Here is a 14,298-nt window from a genome sequence, read left to right as displayed (position 1 = left end):
GTATTGTCATTGACAATGTTTTATCTATGTTGAGAAGTGTGCAGAGGTAGTGTGTCGTATTTCTGAAAACCAAACACGTATTCCTAAGCAATTTTGGGAAATGCAAGTATAATAGATTTATTTTATGTGGCTCATTCACTGAAATGAGGGATGTGCAATGTAAAGGATTACCCACGTTGTCCTGTAATGCTAATCCCATCCGGACAGGCTTAAGTCTACTGTCATTGTTAATGGCAACATGATTGAAAAAATGCATTAATTGGTATATGCTCCGGGGTCCGGGGTTCAAATTCAGAATCAGACAATATATCAATAACCATAATGGATCACTGTTAAATGGATGGCTTATTATGTCTAAAGTGTAACGAGCCAACAAACACTCGCAACTTTAACAGGTTTTTATTTCTTATTTTGTTATGTATGAAGGAGATAGGATGGGACATGCACACAAGACCTCTTCGAAATGTGTTTCTGTTTATCCTTTACCACTGCTAAGGTCCTTCGAGGAGGACAAATCATAAAACGTTCCTCTATGGTCGTGACAGACATGTGCACTCTGCTGAAATCCAAAAGGGCACTGCCACAAGCATGCAGACTCCTAAAGCGATGACTGAAACACAGGATCCTACAGAGACGCACACTCCAGGGACAGGGACGGGCAGTGAGTCGAATCAAAAAGAGTGTGGATTATGAGAGAGAGGAGCAGGGGGAGGGGGGAGGAGAGGGGTGGGGGGGTTGCTAACCAAGCTGAAGCAATGCCAAGAGAAACAGTGAGAGCTGGAGCGCAGCACGGAGCTGAAATATCAACCTCAGGGTGGAGCCGGGGGCTGGGGAGCTGCAGAGAAGCCTGCTGCCCCCACACTAAGCAAACAGAGACAGATGCCTCCACCCCCCTGCAGCCCAGGACGGAGATCAGCAGGACCGTCCCTCTCTCCGTCTCCTCTCTCCTTTTTTCAGCACAAATCCTTTTCATCCTCTCCTTCTTCTTCTCCCTTCAGCGCTCACATTTTATCAGTCTGAGCATGTCCTCCGTCGCTTTCGCTTAAAACATTTTTTTTTTAAATTACCAAACAAAAAGACTTAAAAAATTTAGTAAAGACTTCTGAATTAAGGGAAACCATTGAATGCCACAATTCAAATATATTATTCCTAGGACCCAACACAGTTCAGGATAAATGAGCATTCAGTACTGTCCACCTTAGCCAAGAAACAGGGAAAAAAAGGATTTGTTTTTCCCCAAAATCTGTGATGCCATACATACTAATGCACACCTGCAGAGAGAATGGATAAAGAAAGATGCAAAAGGTGGCTATGATAGCACCTAAAATGATTTTTCTAAGGATATGCGTACATTTTCTTGTTCTGAACAGATTGTAGCAGCACTGTAAGCACTATATATTATGTAATAATGACATAAAGTGAAGGTCAATCCTGGCTGCACATGGATATAACATCACAGATCAGAACCATGGCTATGTTCTCATACACCAACTGGACTATCAAAGGCCATATGAATAACTTATGTAAATTCAAGAATTGAGTGTTATTCCCCTTTAAATTAAGATTTTGTCACTGTCAGGGCGATTTCAAGGCTACTACGGGTAATTTTCTGAAAACTGCAATTATTCTGTGGCGTCATTGCGAGTAATGCGTTGTGACAGGCTAATGGTATTGTCCAGGATGTCCCGAGGAGTGGGAGGGACTCAAAAACTACAAAGGAGATGTGCCAGGAAAGGGAGAATGAGACAGAGACCGACAGAGACGGGGGGAAAGACAGAGAAGCGGAAGCAAAAGAGAAAAAGCAGACAGGCCGATGCTACACAGAGGAATCCAACCTAAACTGTATGGAGAAAATAAGCGCTCCAGTCTTGCCTCTTCCCGAGGCTTTGCTCTCATTAAACTCCCGCCAAGGTTCCTCTAAAAGGCAGATATGTTATGTCAGATCAATCAGTTCGGTTCTTTCTTCTCCACCGCTCCACCGTCCCGACTCTCTCTTTTTCCCCTTCTCTCTCTCTCTCTTTCTCTCACACAAACACACACACATACACCCACAAAGTCTTTGGAAAACTTCCAGTACAGACAGAGATGAACTATATGGCTTGTCTCCCTGTTACCAATCCCATCTGCATTGATTAAATAACATGTATATCAGGAACCCACAAGGAAATATATCATTCAGGCTATTATCAATGAAAAATGACTTTAAGATTATCCTGTTGGATTCCACTGAGAGCGAATGGGGACTACATTACCGGGTGACAAATTTGAACACTCTTTGGCATTACATTGTGTGTGTGTGTGTGTGTGTGTGTGTGTGTGTGTGTGTGTGTGTGTGTGTGTGTTGTCTGTACTGAAAAAGCATCACTGCCTCTGACACGGTGACCTTCTGCACACCATTAACTGCTGTTAAAGGCTTGACCTACGACCCGGAGAATTTGTCCTAAGGCTCATTTTTTCCAACCGGCAAGATTTTACCTTGTTAGCCTCTGTTACTTCTCATTATATTTTGTACCCTGTGGAATTTCTCACTGTATTTATAATAAAAAACAAAAGCACAAACACAAGACCAGAAACTGCATTGTTATGCTGCTGAGTTAAGATTCCAGCAGCACACAGTGTTTATGTAAGAGCTAAAACACCTCTCAGGGCTTCTTGAGCTCTTTGTTTTTCCTTCTTGCGGCCCGACTAACATCCTAAACCACTTTCAGCGCGCTGGTCGGCTGCTTTCAGAGGGAGTGGGGGAGAGCAGCAGAGAACAACATTTAAAAAGAAATTCTTTCAGAGCAAAGAAGTGATGCTACATGTTCTTTCTTGTTTGCCTTCCTTTTGTCAAAGAGGTGTACCTGTGGCCTTGAGTTCAGAGGATGTAGCACTGTGCCTCTCTGAAGAGCAGCGGTAAGAGTTTAGTGGAGCGGGCTGACAGAGGGAACAGAGACAGCTTAACTCCCTATAATGAGCGCTCACCTGTATATCTGCACCTGTGTATCTGTCTGTATCTTGTGGTCTGTTTTCAAACAGATAGAGAACGGGATGTACAGTATACTACCAGCCTCCATGTCTCAAACATACAAGCTTATCGCTGTTGTCATGTGAAAACCCTCTAACTCCCAATTTAAACGATTTTTATGTTTTCACTTCAACTGAAGGATTACATGCTTCTCTGTGGGTTGAGAACATTTTCCAGCCTCTTGGGCTTATGAAACCCTTTCAAAACCCACTGAACAATGTCAAAATACATTGTTATCAAGATCAAAACAAAGCTGCTTTTCTTAGTTCCTGAAAAAAATTGATATTTTGGAGACACACTCAACAGCAACGTTTCGCGTAGACACCAAAGAGAGCAATGTAAACTCCAACATACACTCCTCCATAGGCATAGGCACACACCCTCCCTAGCCTACCAAACTACACACACACACACACACACACACATAAAAGCACCATCCAACACATCCCAGTTGCTAATCATAGTACAAAGGGAGGTTCCAGTCAGCAGGCGTTTCCATTGATCTGCCATAGTAGGCAGCAGGGAGGGACAACAGTCAGCTTTGTTACATCAGGAGGAAGTTACAGCTCAATAGCAGGTTCAGTATAGAACGCATCAATAAAGCTCCATCTGTCTGTCTGTGAACACCGGACACTGGTATCAAGCCTTCACACTCAGCCAGCCTGGTGATTACAGCTAACGGCTTGTTCCAGCATGCCATTTAAGTTCTCTGTTTCTAAAACCTCTGTAAACATCCTCGCCACAGCCGCCGCCACCGCCAGGACGAGGGAGTGGATGTCTGTCACTTCACTGGAGAGGAAAACTCTCCATTCAGTCCAGAGAACAGATGAGTCCACATCGTAAAGCCTCCCTTTCCTCTAGGATTTGACGGGAACAAAGTTGAATGAAAAATGTAAACACAGGTGCCGTGCGAGCGTGTCTTTGTGCATGCATGTGCGTGTATCTGTGTCAATGCAACACACTGTCTACAATAAAAATATCTAATTCTCATAACAATGAGTCGCCTCTGGCCTCCGCCCCCACACTATCTCATTCTCTTCTGTGATCTGTCTGCGCTGGTGTCCTCTCTCCCCATGAGCTCAGTTCAACCCTGCTGGCCTTTTCTATTCAGGATTCTGCAGGCAGACCCGCTGGCGGCCTGGTTGAGGCTGTTTGTAAAGAAGTGCAGCATCAAGCATTCTGTCAGACAGCCTGGTGTTATCCGGGGCTGAGGGTCACAATAACACACAGGCGCGCTACAAGCGGCACCAGACGTCGCAAAGAAAAGGAGTATTTATGGGAGAGATTTGGATGTATGCACGTACAGTTTGTCATGTATTCCAAATATATGACAATTTCCCCAAACACGTGTACAAAAACGACGACGCGGTGTCTGTCTCTCTTTCTCTCCCTCTTCTCCCAAAGTGCAATTCCACAGTGCAGAAGCCTCAGCCACAGCAGTAAAGAGTCAGCTCTGGTATGAAATAGCATCCAAAAAGAGGGTAAATACTCTGCTTTCATCACACATCAGGCTCTTCAAAGACCAAGATGATGCATAATGGAAGCAGTTTGTGTGTGTGCATGTGTGTGTGTGTGTGTGTGTGTGTGTGTGTGTGTGTGTGCACGCGGGCATGAATAGGTGTTTTTGATCATTCTGGGGTTTTTAAGATTATTTTCACAGCATTTTTGCTTTATTAGGCAGAACGTAGTGAAGAGTGACAGGACAGAGGGGAATGCATGCGACAGAAGGACTTGAACCCATGGCGCTACAAGAACACGGCGTACACCAAAGAGGTTCGGATCATCCTGTTTCCAGTGTTGAACAGCCTAGCGGGTAGATCAATGTGATGGGAGAAATTAGGAATGAGCACCCCATGAATATCAGAGAGACTACAAGTGGATGGAGGAAATAGAGGAGCAGGCAAGACAGAGAGTCTGGATGTAACAGCAAGGCACATCTAGAACGGGAATTGACTATTAGAGGCTCTCTGTAACACTGGTGTGCCTGTTTGTGGAGTGAAGTGGTAGCAAGGACAAACTGTTCTTTCCACCATTATGGCACTCACTGGTAGCACTGTAGTGGGAGCAGGACGCACTGGAGGGTCCTTGAAGTAATGACTAGCAGCAGGCTGAGTGCCTACTTACTTATTATGGGAAGGTGCAGCAGGAAAGTGAATTACTACTGTTCAATGACACCTGGGGACAGACCCGGCTCTGAAACTACATGACATCATCACATCGCGAACCTGCTTTAAAGACAAGACAAAAGTGAGGTCACTGTGTTGATGATTGATCAGCATGGCCAATGCTAAACCAGCGGCAGGTCAAATAAAAATGAAAGTAAACAGAGGTCTAATGATTGATGGGAATCCATCTAATTAGTGGATCAATATCAGATTTAAAACAGGCTGGTCTGGCCGTGAGTGGTCTGAGAGCCTGTCTGCTGACCACGCTCCCCATTTAATCTGAGCAGACTAAATGAGTAAACTGGCTGAGGAGCCACATCCTTTATTGGCAACGAGGAATAAATGGTTGCATAAAGAACAAAAAGCCAGGTTGAGCTGAGCCCACAACACTCAACATGTGTTGAGTCCAAGAATAATCCTGTGTCCCCTTGCTTAGAACTGGATGGCCATTAAATGATAATAATAACTTGATTTTTATAGCACCATTCATACATAGAATGCAACTCAAAGTGCTTGGACAAAATCATAAATACAAGCAAGAGTAAGACAGAATTTGTCTGGTAAAATGACGAAAGAAAGAAAGATAAAAATAGGTAAATAAGGATAATACTCCAGTGTAGCAACAAATCTCTATACTTATACGACTTATCAATCGGCGTTTTGGAACATAGGAATGAACCTCTGTGTACCTTAAAGGGGTCATACTGACAGGAACGACACATGATAAGATACTGTAGCTGTCTGACAGATTAATAATGACATTGTGTAATGTTGCTGTAACTTGAATGTCATATCATAAAATCTAAAGACTAGTTTTCTTCTTTACTGGGTGTCAAATAGCATGTGAGAGGAGGATTACCTCTGTATTTCTTGTATTATTATATTTTATTTATTGGTTTATTTGGCAGGGACAATGCAGCTTTTCATTGTTACAGGTTAGAAAACATGAAACAGATGCACTGCATGCCGGGTTTCTAGCTAAAGCTAATTTCCAACCTATATCCCTGGTTAGGCTTTGGATCTTTACCAAAGAAGGTATATTAATGCAGTAGCTCTTTACACAGATGTTATAGAATAAAATCATACATTTGCTCCCACACTTAACATTGTAGATTCTCCCTCTGAAAACAGCAGCCTATGCTAAAAACTGCAGTACTAGTATTTTCATCTCACAGATTGTACCAGCCATACTATCTCCCAAGCCCTCTGGTATCAAAAGCCACATCTCAGCACACTGACTGAATGAATTTTATGTGAGCCCAGCCTGAGAGAGCCCAGCATGGGTAATTTTCCAATTAGTATGCAGAAAATTAAATCCAAAGGAAAGGCTCATGCAAACTTCCATGGATGGCACCATAGTCTGCCACCCAAGGGACTGGAATTACTTAATTCAAATATAAATCAATGTGTATCCAAGCTTTAAAAGACGTTCATTTACAATATTCAATCCATTTAGTGCAACAAAGTATCATATTACAATAACTTATAGCATTCAGATTGAACACTTTTATTTAACAATAAAAAGCTGAAATGATGTCAGGCTGTTCATGCATTATTTAAAAATTACTATCTTTTTCATTGGTCCTGAAATTATTGCTTTTTCCATTCTTTTTGTAAGATCGTACTAAAATTGCTCCCTAGAAATCTGCTTCACAGCCACTTGACACGGGGGTGACGGGCAAAACTTGATGGACTCTTAACTGTAGACAAAGTTCATTCTGAAGGCAGAAAAAGATTGTTGATTCAATGTAATAAAGTTAACACTAAAGTTTCTCTATTTACTTTCGTAATTATATGAGTCATGATTGGCTCTTAGTCATAATTGGCTCATACACAGGCAGGAAATTTTGATAGAAAAGCCCTTCAGTGTGCCTCTGAGAACAACAACCCCATCTATATTCAATTCATTCATATTCAACAGATAAAATGCCCTTTCATCAAAATGATGACGTTATCCAAACCAACAGTGGCAGACTACACTGTGAACTATGTGTGTATATAAATGATAAATGTAAATGCGATTATAGACAAGTCAAGAAATCGTCATATTTCCTGACAGCTCTGCAGTATAAGGCCTGTTGCCAGGTTACTATATTCGCTTTCTAAACCAATTAATTAATGCTCATTCACAATCATCATTTATAATCCTCTGCTACAAAAAAGAAATAAAAGTCATCACCCAGCAACTAAACACTGGGGACGGTACAAGCCGCAACCAATTTTAAAATCAAAGACCATCAACTAAAAATAAATGAATTGAAATGAATCAATGAAAAAGCCTATATTTCAGATTATTGTTTATATATAGCAATTACGACATTGAAATGTTTTGTCTGCCGATCTCCATATGAAATGGCCTGTTGCCACCAATTTTGGGGGGAGATAAATAAAGTAGTGACCAATCATCCCATGGTGTAAATGCAGCATGAATTATTTTTTGTACTTCTTGCACAAATATCAAGATAAAGCATTTTGCTGCAGCATGTAGGAGCTGCTCTCTGCACTGCGTGGTGACTGTAGCATCTTTAAAAGTATTATAGCATATTGAGGGTCCAGAGGCAAAATATTTCAACCAAAATCATTTATTGTGAGAAGCTAAATACCATTTTCTAGAGGCACACTCCTGCACTGGATGAGATAAAAAAAAAAAAAGAGGGGGTTCTGCTGATCTGTGGACCCCCTCCCCTTCTGTATGGTCCTAACCCATCACTATGCTTCCAGTCTCCAGAGGGCCATGCTCACATATTCATAGAGCAAAAATTATTCTCAGTTATTCTATTTAGCTCTTTAGTGCTGTCTAAAAACTTGGCCTTGGCCAGGGAAACACTTAAGTTCCTCCAAGTGTCTCTGTGAAGAATCAAGTGTCTAGTCAGAAATGTAAGGACTCAAGCCCCCCCCCCCCAAACACACACACACACAAACACACAGCACTTGCATGCCCAGGTGAACACGCACTACAGTGACAGTCCCAGTCTAGCACCAGGCGCTGCTCTCTGCCGGCCCGCTCATCCCCAAAGGAGCAGTAGAGCCCATGCAGATGTCTGGCCAATACCCAGCAGGACCCAATACATGACATTCCCATCGATACCCCTCCCTTTACACACACACAAACAATCACACACACACACAAACCCACCATATGTACAGACCTAGACAGAAAGAGCTTGAGGGCTCCTCCCAATATGCTCCCACGCCACCACAAGCCCCCCAACCAAACTGCTTTTGAGCCTTCTGCAATTCAAACACACACACACACAAATGCACACACACACACACACGCACAAATGCACACTAGGGGAGATTAGTGTAGAATCTGCTGACGGCTGAAGCTTGAAATGCGGCAGAGAGAGCAGCCTCGCAGCAAGCCCGCAAGAATACCGTCTTAAGCCGTCTTCGCTACAGCACAGTCTGTGGACTTGGGGTATTGGAGTACTACTTTAGAGACCCTAAACATGAAATTCTCAACGCTCCTCTTCTTGCCCACAACCAGAAGAGTAGGGGGGGAGGAGAGGGTGTATGTGGGGGGGGGGGGGGGGAGGGGGGGGGGGGGGGGGGCTGCAAATCCTGCTCTAGAGCTCTCTAGTCTCCAGAGCCTGTGTCTAATTAATGCTCTTCGAGGAGAGGAGACAAGAGAAGAGGGGAGGAGAGAGGAGAGGAGAGGAGAGGAGAGGAGAGGAGAGGAGAGGAAGAGGAGAGGAAGAGGAAGAGGAGAGGAAGAGGAGAGGAGAGGAGAGGAGACAGGGAGAGAGGATGAAATGAAGCTTTGCATCCTCTCTGGCGCGGTTTGAGGTATAAAGGGTGATTCTGTAGAGATACAATGAGAAAAAGAGAAAGAACATAGTTTGAATTTCTAGATGATGTCAGCACCAGCTCCTTTTGAGGTATTTACATATTCCTAATATAAGTCTTCAGTCTGCATGAGAGAATGAAGAGAGAGAGAGAGAGGGAGAGGGAGAGAGACAGAGAGGGAGAGAGTGTGTGTGTGTGTGTGCGTCTGAGTGTGTGTGTCTGTGAGTGTGCGTGTTTTTGCATGTGCGTGCTTGTATGTATGTGTGTGTGTGTGTGTGTGTGTGTGTGTGTGTGTGTCCGTTCGGATGCTTGGATCCGTTCCGAGCTTAATTCATGGAGATGGGAGGTGGACGGTAATTTGTTCTGCATGTCAGCTGCTGACAGCTGCAGCGGCCCTTTGGCTCAGTCGGCCGCGTAGCCTCATTTATTCACCAAACCCAGCACGGCGGCGTGATTCACACACACACACACACACACACACACACACACACACACACACACACACACCTCCCGGCCCCGGCACCGAGCCCCACGGCAAGCAGGTAAACCCGTCCAAGACAGCAGAGAAGAAGCTGTGATGTGCCTCATTCAGCCTGTGGGTCTGAGCATCATCGTCAGTCCCTCGGCGGAGCTCCACCTCATCTTTTGTCACCAGTGTTATGTCTGCAGGATGCGATTACGGCTCTCTGCGTGTTAGCCAAGCTGAAGAGCTACAGCAGGGGTGTGGGATGGGTACGAGCTTTGGTTTGGGCGTGAGAGAGAGCAAGAGATACATAAGATTAGTCTCTGTCGGCCTGGCGCATTTATGTGTGTGTGTGTGTGTGTGCGCGCGTGCGTGCGATAAATTAATATGCTGTCAAACACATGACTCTGAACATCAAAGCTGGGAAAAAATGTCTGTTTGGACTGTGGAGAATTGGGATGAGGGAGACAGAACGATTGATATGCGCAAGATTGAGGTGGGACATATCTGTCTGTGTGTGTGTGTGTGTGTGTGTGTGTGTGTGTGTGTGTGTGTAGGAGGGAAGCCCAGGCAGAGCTCAGACGTGATTGCTCTATGTAGGAAGCAAAGATTACGCCTTCTTTCTCAGCGACCGTGATGAGCTCCCACAATTTCCCGTCATCAAACGGGGATCTTTAATGACTTCATACTGTGACCACACACTCACACACACATGAAAAGAGTATGCACGCAGACACATACACACACACACGTAGGCGGGCAGGAGGAGGGGTTGTTGTCAGCTTAGTTTACCCCCATGGCAGGTAACACTGGCTACGTTTACATGCACAGAGAATTAGCCGGTTTTATTGGCTTACTCCCGGCATGTAAACAAAGCCACTGTCAGTTGGTTTTGTAATGTGGCTGTCAGAATGCGATTCATGATGTCATATCCACAACCTGCATGCACACACACACACACACACACACACACACACACACACACACACCCAAGACCCCCACTCTGCAGCCTGCTGTGGTCCAAGCTCTTTGTGTTTGGATGCTGACGGGGCAGAGAGCCATCACTGTGTGTGTGTGTGTGTGTGTGTGTGTGTGTGTGTGCGTGTGTGTGTGTGTGTGTGTGCGTCTTGTGTCTGTGCCTAGTGGAGATGGATGTGGAAGAAAAGAAGAGACTAGTGATTTGGGGATTGGCAAAAATAAAACCTACAGCAGTACTACATTACAACCACTGTGTATGAATAAGTAAAGACACAACACATCAGCACACACAGCGCGGGCCTCATCCACATGTAAATATTGAGACACAGCGATTCAACTTTTACAACAGATACTCAGCATAGTGAATGGATGCTTCGCTGTGACTTGGGGCATGTTTTTTTTTGCTTTTAACATTATAAATGTAAATCTCCACACCTTGACTACAAATTTGGTGAGGGAGTGACGGCAGGCAAGATACCATCATGACGACTATCAAACGCTCGCTCTCTCTCTCTCTCTCTCACTCACACACACACACACACACACACACACAGAGCGTGGGAGAGAACACTTTCAGTCTCCGAAATAAGTGATAATATGTTGTTTCTACAGAGCTTTTTATGTAAAAATACACCCATCTTATCCACCTAAATCACAAAGCAGGGCTACAGAGAAATGTTGGTTATGTTCACTTCTCCACCCACCGGACGTGGTGAATCAAAACTTAAGCGCGAAATCCAAACTCCTAAACAGCAGTGAGCAAGCGCTCTGTTCAGAGAAAGCTGGACTGTGTAGCTTTAAAGCTGTTATTGATAACCCAGCCATAAAGTTGACAAAGCAGTCAACTACATTCTACATACTGTATCCTATGTAAACAACACGGTTTAAAAATGTTAGTCTTTCAACTGGGAATGGCATTGGACTACATGTGAACCTAGAAGTCAGAATGTTTCATCATATCATTACCAACCTTTCACCTTTCTTGTAATATAGCCATTTACAGAAATTGTCACAGACAGGATAAAAGGGAGAAATGAAGGAACACTAAGAGGGAAGGGCTTCTAACACTTAATCCTCCACATCTGATAGCACATTGTGCATCTTCTTAAATACTCATCTAATTTCTATTGGAGGCCCGCTCTCATCCAAAATTGCCTTTTTTGCACACTACTTGTGCTCTCCCTTCAGGCTGTAATAATGCCTGTTCCTTCACAGCAGATATGCCAACCCTCGTTTAATTAATAAAGCTGGAAAATGTACCTTTTAGAAACTAGAAACTCTTTACCCTGGCAAATGCAGATATATCAATGCAATAGCTAGGGGTTGTGTGCGATTACTGATTTCTACTTGTCATCAAATCTTTACACCGTCTATTCAACCAGCCATGGGACACATATTGTCTTTTACATATAAATATTATGCAAAAAACATCATCATTATTTTAAAACTGCCCCTAAAACAACTTCTCAGTTATTTTATTCAGCATAAATCCAACCCCAACACTGCTGTTTTGCTTGCTGATAAATGAAACAAACATCCCAAATTCAGTCTGTTTCACACAACACAGACACAGCACAGTGTAGCCTGTCGTAGAGGATAGTTCTCCAGTCAAATCAACTGCTAAATACCTTTTCAATAACTAAAAATGGTGCATTTATAAGCTGACACTCCAAATCTAAAACAGGACTCCGGTGTCAGAAGTATGAAGAGCACTTTTCGAAAATCTAAATTTTTCGCAGCTCACATGTCGTACAACAATGCTTGATTGCTAATTTTGTAGAGGTTAAACTCATTCAACAGAGTTCAGTGTGTTTTAGCGTTCTCAACTTTACAAATAGTGATTTCCACTGTCTGTTTGCTGGTGGGCAGCTCACTCCAAACACCGTGAGTCCCCAGATGGAGAACAGGCCTCAACTGCATTACCTGGGTTTTGGCACCACTGTAACTGATGGTTCCCAGCTGCTGGCAAGCACTTTGTTTTCAGCACCTGATTCAGCCTGGCTCAAACTACAAAACCTCTGTTCAGCAGCATTGTTTGCCCCTCCAAAAAATATTGTCTTCCCGGATTTGGCACGTAATAAGAATTCATCTCCAGTAGCAATGAAGGCATATTTCAATTTCTGGGTAAACCTACACCAAAGAGCAATAAACCAGAACACACATCTGCATCTGTCAGACCTAATGTGCAATAACAGTAATGCTTCCCAATGTCTGGGTCAGACTCGGGGCATGAAGTTGCATCGTGTTTGTTGCTCTCCCAACTCACATAAGTTATAGAATAAAGAATAAGAATAAAATACAGCAGGCTAGAGGGTTGGCAGCCTTAAAACAAAGCACATGCTGTTGGTTTATCCTACACAATCAAAATACATTTGGGACACAAAAGATCATATTAAAAATGTGCAGTGAAAAACACTAGAGTATAGCTAGTATGTTAAATTAGCCTTAGGCATTGATCAAGAATGTGATTTGACCTATGAACTTTCACCCTGCGGTTATTTACTATTCCCCTGGAACTATACACTCCCACACAAACACACGCTCTCTCTCTCTCTCTCTCTCTCTCTCTCTCTCTCTCTCACACACACACACACACCACACACACATGCACTTAAACACACACACACACACACACACAGATGGCCCTTGTGCCAAAGACCTCCCATCACCCCTGCACTCTGCCCCAGTGCCTCTATAATTAATGGACCAGCCCTGCTCCATGCACTGACTGGGTCTCTGGCAGGAAATCAAGGAAGTGTGCACTCATAAATATTTACAGCTACCACCATGAAAATTTCACGTCTAGAAAAACACCATGTCTCAAAGATGATTTTATTTTCTCCAGTATAGTACTGTACAAAGGGGAGCGTTGTATATTTAACACACATCCCTACTGTCTCTCTCTCTCTCTCTCTCTCTCTCTCTCTCTCTCTCTCTCTCTCTCTCTGTGTGTGTGTGTGTGTCACTGTGATCAGCATTACAGTACATGTGGTGTTCCCACCATCCATCCGGGCACCACTGGCTCTGGCATCCCACAACTAATTCAACGTGCAGCCTGAGATTGGCCTGTCTGTCTCCACTAAAATTGTGGCAGTTATGGAAATATATTGAAAGATATTGAATCTGAAAAGAAAAACGCATTTCTTGTTCTCGCAATCTCACGCCAATTGCCTTATCTGTGCTTGCTGAGACAAATAAAGGCACGACTGGATCTTGTTTGAACGCAAAAGCAACTACTATTCTGCACGGAAAAATCACTATAATATTCCTATAGGGATTTCTACTGAGTCTATGGTACTCAGTAGTTTGTTTATAGTGAACTAATCGTACTTGATGGTATTTTTCTGTTTCATACGGCATCATAACATTCCTATGTTCCTATAATATTCCCAGCGGGAGCCTACTTATGTTTATATACTGTCTTATGTTATACAATTTTTCTTTAGGGGGTGAAAACTGAGATAAAACTGATTCGTGCCAGCAATAATATTGAATCGGGCATATACTCACAGAGAAACCTGCCCAGAAGGGACAGGAGTGCCTGACTCGGGGTGATGTAGTGAGAGCGAGAGCTGCGAAGCTGACGGCCAGGATGAGACTTCCCAGGACCATCTGAGAGACTCCCAGGGCCAGCATGATCCTGGTCCGGGTCCTGAACTCCCTCAGTCTGGACAGGCTGCGGGACAGCGACGCCGGGCTCAGGGACCCGGGGCCACCGCGGGGCAAAGCGTTCACCGGCATCGCCACTCAAGGGTGTTACCAACCGGACGAATGACAAAAGCAACTGCTGATAAAGAAGAGCAATAACATCCAAGAAGCAGAATCGGAGTGACGGAGGTGTGTTGCAGCCCGCAGCGCGCACGTACAAAGCGATTTAATTCGGGTCACTGTCCGGT

This window comes from Centroberyx gerrardi, chromosome 1 (genome assembly GCF_048128805.1).
Source record: "Centroberyx gerrardi isolate f3 chromosome 1, fCenGer3.hap1.cur.20231027, whole genome shotgun sequence".
NCBI lineage: Eukaryota > Metazoa > Chordata > Actinopteri > Beryciformes > Berycidae > Centroberyx > Centroberyx gerrardi.
This window is presented reverse-complemented; position numbering follows the sequence as displayed.